The sequence below is a fragment of the Lolium rigidum genome, chromosome 2 (assembly GCF_022539505.1).
Source record: "Lolium rigidum isolate FL_2022 chromosome 2, APGP_CSIRO_Lrig_0.1, whole genome shotgun sequence".
Classification (NCBI taxonomy): Eukaryota; Viridiplantae; Streptophyta; class Magnoliopsida; order Poales; family Poaceae; genus Lolium; species Lolium rigidum.
The window spans coordinates 57,554,091-57,572,409 of NC_061509.1; the positions used below are offsets into that span (position 1 = coordinate 57,554,091).

At 42.9% G+C, this 18,319-nt stretch overlaps 1 long non-coding RNA gene across 1 annotated transcript; it reads left to right on the forward strand.

Moving 5' to 3' along the window:
* The first annotated feature begins 15,162 nt into the window (after positions 1-15,162).
* LOC124686530 lies at positions 15,163-16,535 on the forward strand. Its single transcript, XR_006997855.1, has 3 exons — positions 15,163-15,795; positions 15,883-15,995; positions 16,486-16,535. It is a non-coding gene; the product is annotated as an uncharacterized LOC124686530 (long non-coding RNA).
* Positions 16,536-18,319: the final 1,784 nt, after the last annotated feature.

Here is an 18,319-nt window from a genome sequence, read left to right on the forward strand (position 1 = left end):
ATTCTCATGCTATGGCTAACACTTAGGCAGTTCATAATAAGATACATGCAAATAAGATCATCTAATAGCTATATCAATCATGGAGAGGCACCAACAATTAATAATAGGCATCATGAATCATGTATATAAGCAGGATTGCAATGTTCATAAAAGAGTATGATAGAGTGGTATGTCGCTTGCCCATATTTGATCAGCAAAACATAAATGCCCGGGCACCTCTGGAGTTCATAGAAAGACTAGAAGTAGTGACTGTCAAAGATAAAAGCATCAAAGTTATACCACAATCAATCATATTTTGAGACAAGCATATTATACTAAGAATGACAGTTGTGCTCTCAAGATAGTGCTCAAAGAAATAATGGAGACACAACACAAAAGTAAAATATTGACCCTTCACAGAGGGAAGCAGGGATTAACATGCGCTAGAGCTTTTCATTTGTAAAACAGGAGTAAAATTATTTTGAGAGGTGTTTGTTGTTGTCAACGAATGATAATGGGTACACCAACTACCTCGCCAACCGGACTTTCAAGAGCGGCTCCCATGAAGGACGTTATCTCTACCAAGCAAGGTAGATCATCCCTCTTCTCTTTTGTTTACACACGTATTTTAGTTTCATTATGGGCGACACTCCCCCAACCTTTGCTTACACAAGCCATGGCTAACCGAATCCTCGGGTGCCTTCCATCAATCACATACCATGGAGGAGTGTCTATTTGCAAAATTAAGTTGCTTACTGATGAATCAGAGCAAAACATGTGAAGAGAATTATTAGTGGAAGTTGATTAATCGGGGCTGGGAACCCCATTGCCAGCTCTTTTTGCAAGATTATTGGATAAGCGGATGTGCCACTAGTCCATATGAAAGTCCGTCCGAAATAAATGACAAGGTTGAAAGGTAAACACCACATACTTCCTCATGAGCTATGAAACATTAACACAAATTGAGAAGCATTTTGAAGGTTTTAAAGGTAGCACATGAGAATTTACTTGGAATGGTTTGAAATGCCATGCATAGGTATTTATGGTGGACACTCTGGAATAACTTGGTTTTCATGTGTTTGGAGGCACGAGCAGCGTTCCCGCTCAGTACAAGTGAACGCTAGCAAAAGACTAGGGAGCGACAAATCAAGAGAGCAGTAACTGTCATAATCATGCTTGCGGCAAAATAAATTAACTGAGGCATAAAAGTGATACAAGAACTCTGAAGCAATGTAAATCATCGAGGCTTAATTGACTTTTGTTCAGTCATATGCATGCATGAGCATGTGCCAAGTTAATTCAAACGAATTATTCAGAGGAGGATACCACAATATCATACCTATCTATGAATAAAACAATGCAAGCAAACATCCATGACATGCTACTCATATTAATAAATTGGAGCTAACATGAGAGATCATGAACCACTAGACTTTCTTAAATGACATATACCTCACATGAACCAACTAAGCATGCTCACATGGATGAGTATATGTACAAAAATGAAAACAAATAGAGTTCATACCAGCCTCTCACCACAATCAGATTGTCGTAGATCGTGATTATTGCCTTTTCACTTGTGTAGCTTGGATAATATGAAATGAAAACCACGCTCCAGCCACCGAAGACCATTGAACTCATAAAGAACTTTACAAAACCAAAGAAGAACAGCAAATGTTTTTGGTGTTTTCGAATTTGAGAACAAGAACAAAAGGAAACAAGCAAACAAAGCAAAATCTTTTTGGGTTTTCTTATAGCAAACTAGCAATAGCAAATAAAGCGAAACAAATGCAAGAAACCAAGATAAACAAATGATGAAGAGAAACAACAGAAATATTTTTGGTCTTTTTGTGTTTTAGGAAAGAAACAAAGCAAGAACAAGAAAATGAAAACTAAAAGAAACACAGAAAAGCAAGATGGCGTAAATCTGCCAAATCCCGACAGCAGTACAGAAATCGATTTTTACAAAAATCTTCCGTTGCTCAGCTCGAAAAGTGTTCAACTAATGAAAGTTAGATAACAACCTGGGGAACCTGCACAAAAATTGGCAGCTCAAAATAACGCTCTGGCTGTGCGCACGAATTTTTCTAGTAACAGTCCAGAATCTGTTTTCAGGCAGCACTTCCCCAAATATCATCTCCCTCTCATTAGAAAACCACTCAAAGAGACTAATCAAGTATGTACAAGTATCCAGCAACCATAATATGCAAAGAATGAGTGATGCCGGTATACCTCCCCCCAAGCTTAGGCTTTTGGCCTAAGTGGAGTTCAACCCCAGCGAGGGTCTGGGTTCCACGCCGGTGGATCATACATGTAGTAGTCATAATAAGGTACCGATGCAGAAGAAAAACGTGGGGGTTCCTCATACCCAGCTTGTGGATGCGAAGAGCTCGCTGCATCAGATGACGAATCGAGGTGTTCCTCGACCTCCTCCGTGTTGCCTCTTGCACGATGGCTTCCTTCCTCTATGTATGCATTTACTGCACTTTCCATGACCGACCAATCCTCCCTGGAATCAAGGTTAAACAGAGAAGGTGCAGGCAATCCTACTAATTTTTCAACTTTCTTAGTTATTGACCAAGATTTCTTGTAAAATGTTATTCTGTAAGACATGTTTCTCAAATTAGACGAATCAGAAACAAATTCATGCTTAATCATGGATACTATGTCAAGTTTTTCTATGGGGAGTTGAATATCAAGATGGTGAGGTTCTACATTATGCATAGCTAATAAACGAGAGGCGATGAGACCTCCACAAATTCCTACCTTCTCACGGTTAGTAGCAAGTCTGTTGGCTATCAAAGCTCCCAAGTTATAAGTCCTATTACCTTGTAATGCAGCAGCTAGAAAGGCTAGATCCTGGATAGATACTTTACTTCCATTCTTTCTTGCCAGAACGCACTTGGTAATGAAATAAGCAAAGTAACGAATAGCTGGGAAATGAATGCTACTGATTTTACCACCATCCTCTAAAAAGCTTCTTCCATGACAAATCATCTTGAAGAGGTCCAAGAATTCTTGCGGCGATCCCTTTATCTTCTCGCATGATCCCCACTGCGGCACTCTGATTGCTGCACAAAAATCATTGAATGGCAAGTTGACAGTTTTATTATAAATTTTGTACTGAACCATGGGGTTAGATTGTGACCGATTGAATTTAAAATCTTGCACTACCGACATAGTCAGTTTTGCATATTGGCATGGTTCACCATCAACAAAATCATCCAATCCTGCACGAGAGATTAGTCTTTGAACATCTTGTAAAATCCCCGCACTTCTCATAAAATCCACACATGGGTAATAAGTGGGATATACTCCTTCTTCCCGGTGAATTCTCATGACCTGTTGCACCTCCAATTCTTGTTGGTTGAGTTGGTGCCTACTCCATTCCATTTTCTGAAATTTTTCAACAAACAATATAAAACTTGATTTGGTGACATATAATTGAGGGAAACTACCATAGGAACTTGCTAGAGTACTAATCATGCATCAAAACTAGTTTCTACCACTTAGAACAAGCATGCAAGCTCACTAAACATGTTACTTACAGCAGCAAAATATGCAAGATATACTCCACCAAACAAAATTCTACTTGGATAGGCGGAGGAGTCACATACCGGAGAGCAAATGTGCCAAATTTCAGACAGAAATCTGGGTTGAGCAAAGAGATCGAAAAATCCTGAGATCTTGAGCAAAAACGCGAGTGAGAGAAAGCTGGTTCGAGTTTTTTCGGGAGAGAGAAGATGCTGGGAGAAAGAGTGAAGGAGATATGCCCTAGAGGCAATAATAAAGTAGTTATTATTTATATCTCTATGTTTATGATAAATGTTTATATGTCATGCTATAATTGTATTAACCGAAACATTAGTACATGTGTGATATGTAGACAACAAGAAGTCCCTAGTATGCCTCTTAAACTAGCTTGTTGATTAATGGATGATTAGTTTCATAATCATGAACATTGGATGTTATTAATAACAAGGTTATATCATTATATGAATGATGTAATGGACACACCCAATTAAGCGTAGCATAAGATCTCGTCATTAAGTTATTTGCTATAAGCTTTCAATACATAGTTACCTAGTCCTTATGACCATGAGATCATGTAAATCACTTATACCGGAAAGGTACTTTGATTACACCAAACACCACCGCGTAAATGGGTGGCTATAAAGGTGGGATTAAGTATCCGGAAAGTATAAGTTGAGGCATATGGATCAACAATGGGATTTGTCCATCCCGATGACTGGATAGATATACTCCGGGCCCTCTCAGTGGAATGTCGTCTAATGTCTTGCAAGCATATGAATGAGTTCATAAGAGACCACATACCACGGTACGAGTAAAGAGTACTTGTCAGAGACGAGGTTGAACAAGGTATGGAGTGATACCGAAGATCAAACCTCGGACAAGTAAAATATCGCGTGACAAAAGGAATTGGTATCGTATGTGAATGGTTCATTCGATCACTAAAAGTCATCGTTGAATATGTGGGAGCCATTATGGATCTCCGTATCCCGCTATTGGTTATTGGTCGGAGTGAGTACTCAACCATGTCCGCATAGTTCACGAACCGTAGGGTGACACACTTAAAGTTGGATGTTGAAACGGTAGTACTTGAATATGGAATGGAGTTGGAATATTTATTCAGAGTCCCGGATAAGATCCCGGACATCACGAGGAGTTCCGGAATGGTCCTGAGAATAAGATTCATATATAGGATGTCATTTTATGTGAATAAAATGTCGCGGAAGGTTCTATGGAAGGTTCTAGAAAGTTCTAGAAAAGTCCGGAAGAAACCACCAAGGAAGGTGGAGTCCACATGGGACTCCACCTCCATGGCCGGCCAACCCTAGTGGGGGAGGAGTCCCAAGTGGACTCCCCCTTAGGGGGCCGGCCACCCCCCCCCCATATGGGAGGTGGAACTCCCACCTTGGTGGGAGTCCTAGCTTGGCTAGGTTTCCCCTCCCTATGGAAGGTTTTTGGTTCGGGTCTTATTCGAAGACTTGGAGACCAACTCTTGGGGATCCACCTATATAATGAGGGGCATAGGGGAGGGGGCCGGCCACACCAAAGCCACAACCTGGCCGCCCCCCTTGAGTGGCCGGCCACCCCCTCTCCTCCATAGCTCCCGCGTGCTTTAGCGAAGCTCCGCCGGAGTTCTCCACCGCCACCGACACCACGCCGTCGTGCTGTCGGATTCAAGAGGAGCTACTACTTCCGCTGCCCGCCGGAACGGGAGGTGGACGTCGTCTTCATCAACAACCGAACGTGTGACCGAGCACGGAGGTGCTACCCGTTCGTGGCGCCGGAACCGATCGTGATCAAGATCTTCTACGCGCTTTTGCAAGCGGCAAGTGAACGTCTACCGCAGCAACAAGAGCCTCATCTTGTAGGCTTTGGAATCTCTTCAAGGGTGAGACTCGATACCCCCTCGTTGCTACCGTCTTCTAGATTGCATCTTGGCTTGGATTGCGTGTTCGCGGTAGGAAAAATTTTGTTTTCTATGCAACGTTATCCTACAAGTGGTATCAGAGCCGTGTCTATGCATAGATGGTTGCACGAGTAGAACACAATGGTTTTGTGGGCGTTGATGCTCTTGTTATCTTTAGTTGAGTACTTTGCATCTTTATGGCATAGTGGGATGAAGCGGCTCGGACTAACTTTACATGACCGCGTTCATGAGACTTGTTCCTCGTTCGACATGCAACTTGTATTGCATAAGAGGCTTTGCGGGTGTCTGTCTCTCCTACTATAGTAAAGATTCAATTTAATCTTCTATTGACAACATTAGTATCAACGTTGTGGTTCATGTTCGTAGGTAGGTTAGATCTATATCGAAAACCCTAAACCACGTAAAATATGCAAACCAAATTAGAGAGCGTCTAACTTGTTTTTGCAGGGTTTGGTGATGTGATATGGCCATAATGTGATGATGAATATGTATGAGATGATCATTATTGTATTGTGGCAACCGGCAGGAGCCTTATGGTTGTCTTTAAATTTCATGTTGAGTAGTATTTCAAAGTAGTTGTAATAGTTGCTACATGGAGGACAATCATGAAGACGGCGCCATTGACCTTGACGCTACGCCGATGATGATGGAGATCATGCCCGAAGATGATGCAGATCATGTCCGTGCTTTGGAGATGAAGATCAAAGGCGCAAGATAAAAGGGCCATATCATATCACATATGAACTGCATGTGATGTTAATCCTTTTATGCATCTTATTTTGCTTAGATCGCGACGGTAGCATTATAAGATGATCCCTCACTAAAATCTCAAGATAATAAAGTGTTCATCCTTAGTAGCACCGTTGCCAAGACTTGTCGTTTCGAAGCATCTCGTGATGATCGGGTGTGATAGAATCAACAAGTGCATACAACGGGTGCAAGACAGCTTTGCACATGCGGATACTAAGGTGGCCTTGACGAGCCTAGCATGTACAGACATGGTCTCGGAACACGTGATACCGAAAGGTAGAGCATGAATCATATGGTTGATATGATGAACACTTTGAGTGTTCGCCATTGAAATCACACCTTGTCTCGTGATGATCGGACTATGGTGTGGTGGATTTGGTTCGTGTGATCACTAAGACAATGCGAGGGATATTGTTTTGAGTGAGAGTTCACCTAGATTTTTAATTATGTTGAATTAAAATTTGAACTCAATTTGTCATAAACTTAGTCTAAACTATTGCAAATATATGTTGTAGAGATGGCGTCCCTAATCAATTTTAACCAATTCCTAGAGAAAGAAAAGCTTAAGAGCAACGGTAGCAACTTCACCGACTGGTTCCATCATGTGAGGATCTTCCTCTCTGGCGGAAATCTGCAATATGTGCTTGATGCCCGCTAGGTGACCCTCCCGCGTAAACCGAAACCGATGAAGTAAAAGTTGTTTACGCGACTCGGAAAACTCGGTACTCTCAAGTTCAGTGTGCCATCTTATGCAGTCTGGAATCCGATCTTCAAAAACGTTTTGAGCACCACGATCCTCATGAGTTGATGAAAGAGTTGAAGACTATTTTTGAGACTCGTGCGGCCGTGGAATGCTATGAAGCATCGAAACAATTTTTCAGCTGCATGATGGAAGAAGGTAGCTCCGTTAGTGAGCACATGCTCGCCATGACCGGGCATGCGAAGAAACTCGATGACTTGGGAATAGTGATTCCTAACAGATCGGGGATTAATCGTGTCCTTCAATCACCGCCACCAAGTTACAAGAACTTTGTGATGAACTACAATATGCAGTAACATGAACAAGGAGTTACCCGAACTCTTTGGCATGCTAAAAGCTGCTGAGATTGAGATCAAGAAAGAGCACCAAGTGTTGATGGTCAACAAGACCACCAGCTTCAAGAAACAGGGCAAGTCTAAGGGAAAATTCAAGAAGGGTGGCAAGAAAGCTGCCACGCCTCCTATGAAACCTAAGAACGGCCCTAAGCCCGATGCTCGAGTGTTATTACCGCAAGGAGAAGGGACACCGGAAGCGTAATTGCTCCAAGTATCCGGCTGATCTCGAAGAACGGCGTTGTCAAGAAGAAGAAAGAAGGTATATCTCGATATACATGTTATAGATGTTTATCTCACTCGGTTGTCGTTCTAGTACCTGGGTATTTGATACTCGGTTCGGTTGCTCATATCCGTAACTCGAAACAGGAACTAAAGAATAAACGAAGACTACTGAAAGATGAAGTGACGATGCGAGTTGGAAATGGATCCAAAGTCGATGTGATCGCTGTCGGCACACTTCCTCTACATCTACCTTCGGGATTAGTTTTAAGCCTAAATAATTGTTATTTTGTACCCGCGTTGAGCATGAACATTATATCTGGATCTTGTTTAATGCAAGACGGTTATTCATTCAAGTCTGAGAATAATGGTTGTTCTATTTTTATGAATAATATCTTTTATGGTCGAGCACCACAAAAGAATGGCTTATTTCTGTTAGATCTCGATAGTAGTGATACGCATATACATAACATTAATGCTAAGTGAATTAAATTGAATGATAATTCTACTTATATGTGGCACTGTCGTCTTGGTCATATTGGAGTGAAACGCATGAAGAAACTCCATACCGATGGATTACTTGAATCACTTGACTTTGAGTCACTTGATAGATGCGAAGCATGTCCGATGGGAAAAATGACTAAGACTCCATTTTCTCGGTATGATGGAGCGAGCTACCGACTTATTGAAAATCATACATACCGATGTGTGCGGACCAATGAGCGTAGCATCGCGCGGTGGTTATCGTTATGTTCTAACCTTCACGGATGATCTGAGTAGATATGGGTATATCTATTTCATGAAACATAAATCCGAAACTTTCGAGAAGTTTAAGGAATTCCAAAGTGAAGTAGAAAATCAACGTAACAAGAAGATCAAATTTCTACGATCTGATCGTGGAGGTGAATATCTGAGTTATGAGTTTGGCATGCATTTAAAGAAATGCGGAATACTTTCACAATTGACACCGCCGGGAACACCTCAACATAATGGTGTGTCCGAACGTCGTAATTGAACTCTCTTAGATATGGTTCGTTCTATGATGTCTCTTACTGATTTGCCGTTATCATTTTGGAGTTATGCATTAGAGACAGCCGCATTCACTTTAAATAGAGCACCATCAAAATCCGTAAAAACGACACCGTATGAATTATGGTTTAATAAGAAACCTAAGTCTGTCGTTCTCGAAAGTTTGGGGTTGCGAAGCCTATGTAAAGAAGTTACAACCGGACAAGCTAGAACCCAAAGCGGAGAAATGCGTCTTCATAGGATACCCTAAGGAAACTATAGGGTATACTTTCTATCACAAATCCGAAGGCAAAATATTTGTTGCTAAGAATGGAACCTTTCTTGAGAAAGAATTTCTCACTAAAGAAGTGACTGGAAGAAAAGTAGAACTCGATGAGATTGATGAATCTATACTTGTTGATCAGAGTAGCGCAGCATCGGAAGTTGTACTTCGTACCGCCTACACCGGCAACGAGAGGAAGCTAATGATAATGATCATGAAACTTCGAACGAGGAAACCACTCGAACCTTCGCAGATCGACAAGGGAACGTACCACTCCCGATTGGTTTGATCCTTGTCTAAATGTCATGATTGTGGATAACAATGATGAGGACCCCGCGACGTATGAAGAAGCGATGATGAGCCCAGATTCCAACAAATGGCAAGAAGCCATGAAATCCGAAATGGGATCCATGTATGATAACAAAGTATGGACTCTGGTAGACTTACCCGATAGCCGAAAGGTCGTCGAGAATAAATGGATCTTCAAGAGAAAAACAGATGCCGATGGTAATATTACACGTCTATAAAGCTCGACTTGTCGCAAAGGTTTCCGACAAATTCAAGGAGTTGACTACGATGAGACTTTCTCACCTGTAGCGAAGCTAAAATCTGTGAGGATTTTGTTAGCAATAGCTGCATTTTTCGATTATGAGATTTGGCGTGATGGATGTCAAAACGGCATTCCTTAATGGAGACATTGAGGAAGAGTTGTATATGGTACAACCCAAAGGTTTTGTCGATCCTAAAAATGCCGACAAAGTATGCAAACTTCAGCGTTCAATCTATGGACCGAAGCAAGCATCGAGAAGTTGGAACCGACGATTTGATAAGGTGATCAAAGACTTCGGGTTTATACAGATGTCATGGAGAGGCCCGTATTTACAAGAAAGTGAGTGGGAGCTCCGTAGCATTCCCGATATTATATGTAGATGACATATTATTGATCGGGAATGATATAGAACTATTAAGCGAGTGTTAAAGGTTATTTGAATAATAGTTTTTCAATGAAAGACCTTGGTGAAGCATCATATATATTAGGCATCAAGATTTATAGAGATAGATCAAGACGCCTAATAGGGCTATCACAGAGAGTACATATCTCGGACAAGATTCTAAAGAAGTTTAGAATGGACGAAAGTAAGAAAGGGTTCTTACCTATGTTACTGAGCAAGGTCTTGAGTAAGACTCAAGGACCGGCTACGTACGAGAAGAAAGAGAAAGGATGAGTAATATCCCCTATGCCTCGAGCAGTAGGATCTATCATGTATGCCATGCTATGTACTAGACCGGATATAGCACATGCCGTTAGTTTGACTAGCGTGATATCAAAGTGATCCAGGAATGGAACACTCGGACGAGCAGTCAAGAATATCCTCAAGTACTTGAAAAGAACTAAGGATATGTTTCTTTGTTATGGAGGTGACCAAGAGCTCGTTGTAAATGGTTACACCAATGCAAGTTGGAACACCGATCCCGATGACTCTAAGTCACGACCGGGTACGTGTTTATATTGAATGGTGCCGCAGTAAGTCTGGGCAAGCTCGAGCGCAGTGCACGGTGGCGAAGTCTTCAACAGAATCGAGTACATAGCGGCTCGGAGGCTTCATCGAAGCGGTATGGATGAAGAGGTTCATTGTAGAGCTCGGTGTGGTTCCTAGTGCATTGGACCCATTAATCATTTACCGTGATAACATGGGTGCCATCGCCAATGCACAAGAGCCAAGGTCACACAAGAGGCTGAAGCATATCAAGCTGCGTTACCACTCGATTCGCGAGTACATCGAAGATGGAGAAGTAAAGATTTGCAAAGTACACACCGATCTAAATGTAGCAGATCCGTTGACTAAAGCTCTCCCTAGGGCAAAGCATGACCAACACCCGAATGCCATGGGTGTTAGGTATATTACAATGTAATCTAGATTATTGACTCTAGTGCAAGTGGGAGACTCGAAGGAGATATGCCCTAGAGGCAATAATAAAGTAGTTATTATTTATATCTCTATGTTTATGATAAATGTTTATATGTCATGCTATAATTGTATTAACCGAAACATTAGTACATGTGTGATATGTAGACAACAAGAAGTCCCTAGTATGCCTCTTAAACTAGCTTGTTGATTAATGGATGATTAGTTTCATAATCATGAACATTGGATGTTATTAATAACAAGGTTATATCATTATATGAATGATGTAATGGACACACCCAATTAAGCGTAGCATAAGATCTCGTCATTAAGTTATTTGCTATAAGCTTTCAATACATAGTTACCTAGTCCTTATGACCATGAGATCATGTAAATCACTTATACCGGAAAGGTACTTTGATTACACCAAACACCACCGCGTAAATGGGTGGCTATAAAGGTGGGATTAAGTATCCGGAAAGTATAAGTTGATGCATATGGATCAACAAGTGGGATTTGTCCATCCCGATGACGGATAGATATACTCTGGGCCCTCTCGGTGGAATGTCGTCTAATGTCTTGCAAGCATATGAATGAGTTCATAAGAGACCACATACCACGGTACGAGTAAAGAGTACTTGTAAGGAGACGAGGTTGAACAAGGTATGGAGTGATACCGAAGATCAAACCTCGGACAAGTAAAATATCGCGTGACAAAAGGAATTGGTATCGTATGTGAATGGTTCATTCGATCACTAAAAGTCATCGTTGAATATGTGGGAGCCATTATGGATCTCCAGATCCCGCTATTGGTTATTGGTCGGAGTGAGTACTCAACCATGTCCGCATAGTTCACGAACCGTAGGGTGACACACTTAAAGTTGGATGTTGAAATGGTAGTACTTGAATATGGAATGGAGTTGGAATATTTATTCAGAGTCCCGGATAAGATCCCGGACATCACGAGGAGTTCCGGAATGGTCCGGAGAATAAGATTCATATATAGGATGTCATTTTATGTGAATAAAATGTCGCGGAAGGTTCTATGGAAGGTTCTAGAAGGTTCTAGAAAAGTCCGGAAGAAACCACCAAGGAAGGTGGAGTCCACATGGGACTCCACCTTCATGGCCGGCCAACCCTAGTGGGGGAGGAGTCCCAAGTGGACTCCTCCTTAGGGGGCCGGCCACCCCCCCATATGGGAGGTGGAACTCCCACCTTGGTGGGAGTCCTAGCTTGGCTAGGTTTCCCCTCCCTATGGAAGGTTTTTGGTTCGAGTCTTATTCGAAGACTTGGAGACCAACTCTTGGGGATCCACCTATATAATGAGGGGCATAGGGGAGGGGGCCGGCCACACCAAAGCCACAACCTGGCCGCCCCCCTTGAGTGGCCGGCCACCCCCTCCCAAACCCTAGCCGCCCCCCTCTTCTCCATAGCTCCCGCGTGCTTTAGCGAAGCTCCGCTGGAGTTCTCCACCGCCACCGACACCACGCCGTCGTGCTGTCGGATCAAGAGGAGCTACTACTTCCGCTGCCCGCTGGAACGGGAGGTGGACGTCGTCTTCATCAACAACCGAACGTGTGACCGAGTACGGAGGTGCTGCCCGTTCGTGGCGCCGGAACCGATCGTGATCAAGATCTTCTACGCGCTTTGCAAGCGGCAAGTGAACGTCTACCGCAGCAACAAGAGCCTCATCTTGTAGGCTTTGGAATCTCTTCAAGGGTGAGACTCGATACCCCCTCGTTGCTACCGTCTTCTAGATTGCATCTTGGCTTGGATTGCGTGTTCGCGGTAGGAAAAATTTTGTTTTCTATGCAACGTTATCCTACAAAGAGATGAGATAGTGGGGCAAGGAGGGGCCCACACCACAGGGTGGCGCGCCCACCTCCTTGGCCGCGCCGGCTGGTGGTGTGGCAACCTGTGGTGCCCCACAAGTCATCCTCTGGTGCTCCTAGGTGCCTCTTCGAAAAATAGGACCAACGGTATAATTTTTGTGAATTTTTGAAAACTTTGAAAAATGCACATTTCTGGGTATTAAGTTTATTATTACTGGCCAGGAATTTTTTTGAAATCTCTAAATAACTAAGGAACTTTGCAAAATAAAAGTGCTACAGCAACTAGAGCAAATGGAGGAAGAAAGAGATGTTGTTTACCTCCTCTATGCATATAAAAAGTATTTGTTAACAAGGTTGATCAAGTCTTGCCACCAAATAAATTTACATAGCATATGAAGAAATAAACCTCAAATCAATCATGTTACCTTGAATTGTATTGATATGGATCCAATCATAAGAGTTTGATATTCTTCTTTAGGCTCATATATAGGACAATCGATAGTTCCAACCTTGATAGTTCTCACATTAGAAATAGTATTAACTCCACATGCTTTTTCAATCCTCTTGGGGAAATAGACGGTGTGTTCCTTGTCATCAACATTAAAAGTGACTTTTCCTTTATTGCAATCAATAACAGCACCTGCAGTATTAAGAAAGGGTCTCCCAAGAATAATGGACATATTATCATCTTCAGGCATTTCCAACACAACAAAATCAGTTAATATCAAGCAATTATTAGTAACTTAAACAGGAACATCCTCACATATACCAACAGGAATAGCAGTAGATTTATCAGCCATTTGCAAAGATATATCAGTAGGTATCAAATTATCTAAGTAAAGTCTCTTATAAAGAGAAAAAAAGCATAACACTAACTCCCGCTCCCAAATCACATAGAGCAGTTCTAACATAATTATTCTTAATAGAACAAGGAATAGTTGGAATACCTGGGTCGCCAAGCTTCTTTGGAACCTTACCGTTAAAAGAGTAATTAGCAAGCATAGTGGAAATCTCCTCATTGGGGATTTTCCTTTTGTTAGTAACAATATCTTTCATATACTTTGAATAAGGAGGCAATTTAATAGCATCGATCAAAGGGATTTGCAAGAATAAAGGCTTCATCCAATCGCAAAATTTATTATAGTGTTCTTCTTCCTTTGATTTTAGTTTCTTAGCAGGAAAAGGCATTTGCTTTTGCACCCAAGGTTCTCTTTCATTACCATGTTTCTCGAGCAATAAAATCTTCTTTAGTGTACTTTTTATTTTTAACATGCTTTTCGAGTTCTTCTTCAACCTCTTCTTTATCGAGAGTATCATTCTTATCATTATCTTTATCATGTTCATTACCACTTTCAGTTTCAGCATCAGAAATAGAAATACTATTAGGATCATTAACAGGTTCAGAGGATTCTACAACATTTTTATGTTTCTTTTTCTTTTTCTTAGAAGGAGCTCTAGGTTCAATACGTTGAGAATCTTGTTCAATTCTTTTGGGATGCCCTTCATGATATAGAGGATCCTGGGTAGAGACACCACCTCTAGTTGTTACTTCATAAGCATGTTTTTCTTTAGCATTATTTCCTAACAAGTCATTTTGCACTTTAGTGAGTTGATCAATTTGAGTTTGAACCATATGAAAATGTTTAACAAGCATCTTAACACCATTGGAGGTTCTCTCCATAATATCATGCAATTCACTAATAGCTCGAGAATTTTCCTTTAAATGATTCTCTACTCTCATATTAAAATTTTCTTACTTAACAATATAATTGTCAAACTCATCTAAGCTGCGCGGGAGGTTTTGAATACGGAATATCTTCTCTAGTAAAGCGTTGAAGGGAGTTTACCTCAATCATGGATGAAGGGGGAATTATCTCACATATATCTTCTATGGGAGGTAGATTCTTCACTTCTTCAGATTTAATACCTTTTTCCTTAAGAGACTTCTTAGCTTCCCTCATATCTTCATCATTTAATTTAATCATACCCCTCTTCTTCAGTATCGGTGTTGGGGTTGGTTCATGTAACGGCCCCGGGTAGGACCCCCTATAGATAATTGTTTGTTCATTTTCTTTTATGCATCATCATGACATCTTGCATCATATCATTCACAAGATTTTATCAATCAAAATTATTTGAAATAAAAACTATTTGTGTTTCCCCTCTCATATGGTTTCTATATAAGAACCTCCTCTTTTCTATTCAATTAATAAAACCCTATAACAAAACTATATATTATGTTTACTATAGAACTTGGAACTTATTTTATCTTTATCTCCGCCTTTGTATTCAAATTTAAATTTTTATTTGAGTTGGTTCAAATCATGTTTGCAAACAGTTTTTAAAGGAGAAAACCCCCTAACCGCTTCCTGGGCCCTCTCTCTTCCCTGGCCTCACTCCCTCTTCTTCCGGAGCAGCCCACCAAGCCCAGCACCGGCCCTTCCATCTCAGCCCATACCCCTTCGACCCTCATGTGTCGTCTTCTCCTTTCCAGCTCATGGGGCAGGCACATCGCCTGGTGGAGGCAGTGGTCCTCCCCACCCAGCGCCAACCACTCCCTCCTCCCTCTTATCTCTTCGAGCCGAGGCTCCCCCGCAAACCCTAGACCGCCTCTCCCTCCCTCGCGCCGCCAGCGACTTTTTCCTTTCTTCTTATCTTCACCTTACACTATCAAGGGTCATGGTTACCTTACTGTAACCTTCACCACCGCACCTTCCCTCCATGGCGCCGCTGCTTCCGACCACCCCTCGCCGAGCTGAGATAACCAGAAGATCCGCCTCGTCGTCCTCTCCATCCTCCTGCAAGGAATCGAGCTGGGCCTCGCTCAATCAACGCCAAATTCGCCGATACCCATCTCTGACCGCCGGCGAAATTCGTCGATTCCGGCCGCTGGAGACCTCCCCCATCCTCTCCGACCTCATCCACGGCTCCCTGGTGATGTGCTCGCTCTTCTAGACCTCTTCCCCGTCTCGTTCTCGTCCTCGTTTATTTTTCTACCGATGTTGACCACCGGTAACCTCCGCAGGAGCTCGACGCCGGCGATGCTCCGGCGAGCCCCTGGACCCGGCACCACCACCATCAGGTTCAGCGCGTCGATCCGCACCCCCGACGCCATCTCGCCCCGTCCTGGTTCGTTCGGAATTCCCAGATCGACGCTCGACTGCGAGCTCCACCATGGCTGTTCTTCCAAGAGCTTCCGCCTTGGCCTGGTTCAAAAGGCTGCACACCTCAATTCCACCAACAGCAGATGCATCAGCCCAGTTGGTTCGTCCATTCTTCCAGAACGTGGAGATCCTGAGTTCAATTCCCACCGCTGCAACTAAGCCCATCTTTTTGTTCTGCTTCGGCCAGATCCGGCGCCTGATGGGCCTTGACCCAGATCCACCGACCCAGCCTGTCTCCCCGTGCGCCCAGCTCTTATCCGTCGCCACTTCCAGGCCAGATCCGGCCCAGAAATATCGCAGGTTCAGCCCAGTTCGTCCCAGCCCCTTTTCTGTTTTCTGGAAAATTGCAGAATATGATAAAATCTTGCAAAAATCATATCTTCTGAACCGTAATTCGAAATCAAATGTTTTCTATATGAAAGTTGATCAGAAAAACATAAGGAACATGAATATGCCATCCATTCATCTGGTTGCATCTCGCATCATGTCGCGCGTTGATAGTTATGCATGTTCACCTAACATATATGCGGAGTATTTCGGAACGCCGACTGGGTTTTCCCCACTCCGTTTAAATTTGAAGTAGCGCACCCCTGCCATGTCTTGCCATGCTAATCAACACTTAAACTTGTCGGTAGAAATGCAACTCCAACCTAACTTGTTTGTCCGGGTTCCGATCCCGCTTAATCCGAATAAGTGCATTGCATCATCTTGCTATGTCATGCATATCATCTTGATCTTGCTGTATCTTCTTTATCCGTAGTTGTAAGACTTGAATTCGTTGTTTTTCCAGCATTTGCTTCTTCCCGGATAGGATCGCGAAGTTGTGTGGTGAGATACGACAAGTTCTCCGGATGTCCCTCGTCAAGCTTTAACAGGCAAGCATTTCCCCTATACTCATGTCCCTGCAGGAGTCGCTCACCTATTTTATTTTGCCTTCTCCCTCATGCTATCCTTAAGTTGCGTTCTTGTCACGTGTCCTTTCCACTTGTTACCTTAAGCAGCCCATATTGCCACCATCACCTCCCACGGCTATTGTTTGGTTATCGAGTCTGCCTTGCGAGTCGTAGTGCATGCTAGTGCTGTTTATCTCGTTACCGTTATTGTTATCTTATCGGGTTATATGTTGGGAAGAATCATGGTTACTTTAGTTGTTGATATTTGTTTAGCGGAGGCATCGGTGGGTCAGCTGCTCGTGTTGTGACGGCTCACTTGTGTTTCCTAAATATCTTAGGACCCCGAGTTCTTGTTATCCGTTCCGAGACCGAGCGCTCTAACCACATGTGGGTATGCTTACCGGGTCTCCCTCGACCATCGCTGGAATCTACAGCTTTGTCCAGTGGCCACAACTAGTTTGGATGTTTGTTTTGTTTCTCTCGGGCGTGCAAGCTTGTTTCTTTGCGGTCAGATGATATGATATTACTTTTGGGGAAGCCGTGTTGCCTTGTAACCCCGTTGTCTCTTGCACGCTCGTAGGTGCGGTCCGCATTGTTAAGAGGTCATCCTCTAGTGGGCTCTGATCCTCTTAGCCGTTCTCGCAACAGCTAGGTCCGCGTCAGAGTTCCGATCGGGCTCCGAAACGGGTTAACTTAGTTAGGTGGCTTCCTGGACATTGTTGTAGTGAAGGAGAGTGCGAGTCGCGAAATCCACCTGTCGCAAGTGGGTTGAACGTGCGTGTGGGCACATTTGGGCACCCCTGCAGGGTTACAATCTTATCGATAAGCCGTGTCCGCGGTTATGGACGACTTGGAGCTGTATGACTCGACCATAGACAACTTACACATGTTGTTTCAATCATAATAACTTGTGTAGTAAGTTAGCACAACTCTAATAATAAATGGTTAAAACTTGACTACCGTGTGAGTGTCTTTGTAAGTACCTCTTTGCGAAGGGGGAACACATCGGTTGTGTTATGTTTGTAGAGTATAGAACTGTTAGTTTATGCGCTCTCTCACCTTCTCTGATAGACGAATGTTGTAGGGTGTCTCTATAGGTTTTTTTTAGTGCTTGTGCGCTGCCGCTTAACCCCACCATATTGCCTATGACGTTCCTCTTGCGTCCTCTAAGTCCCCTGCGTGCCTCAAGTACAAAGGACGACTGGTTGACGAATGCTTATACGTCTTAAAGTCTTGTTAAGTAAGAACCCGTACTTATTGTCGCTTCTACGGGATATAACCGGGCGGTATGAAGACATGTTCGATGAAGACGACGTTAGCAAGGTTACCCTTCCGCTTGGCACCGGCAGGGTTATGGACGCCACTGGTTATCTTCACGACTCTTAGTCCAATTTGTATCTTGTCCGTACTCGGACGTATTCGATCTTTTGTATGATTCGGATCTTTGTATGTATCTATTTGTATCTTGACTCGTTGGAGTCGTTGTTGTAATATATGTATCTTGTGGGCTCTATTGTAAATCTGTTGTAATGTTACTACTCGTGTTAATTCCTCTGGCATCACGTGTGTGATTCGTCGCGCACGTCGTGTCGGAGGGCGTGTCGGAATCGATATCGTGCGGATTTCGGCGGGATCGCTGAAATCCTCATGGTACCGGTTCCGGGGCGTCACATTTCAGGTGTAGTCCAATCATCATGATTCCGTCCTATTTTAGCCAATAATTCTTCAGCG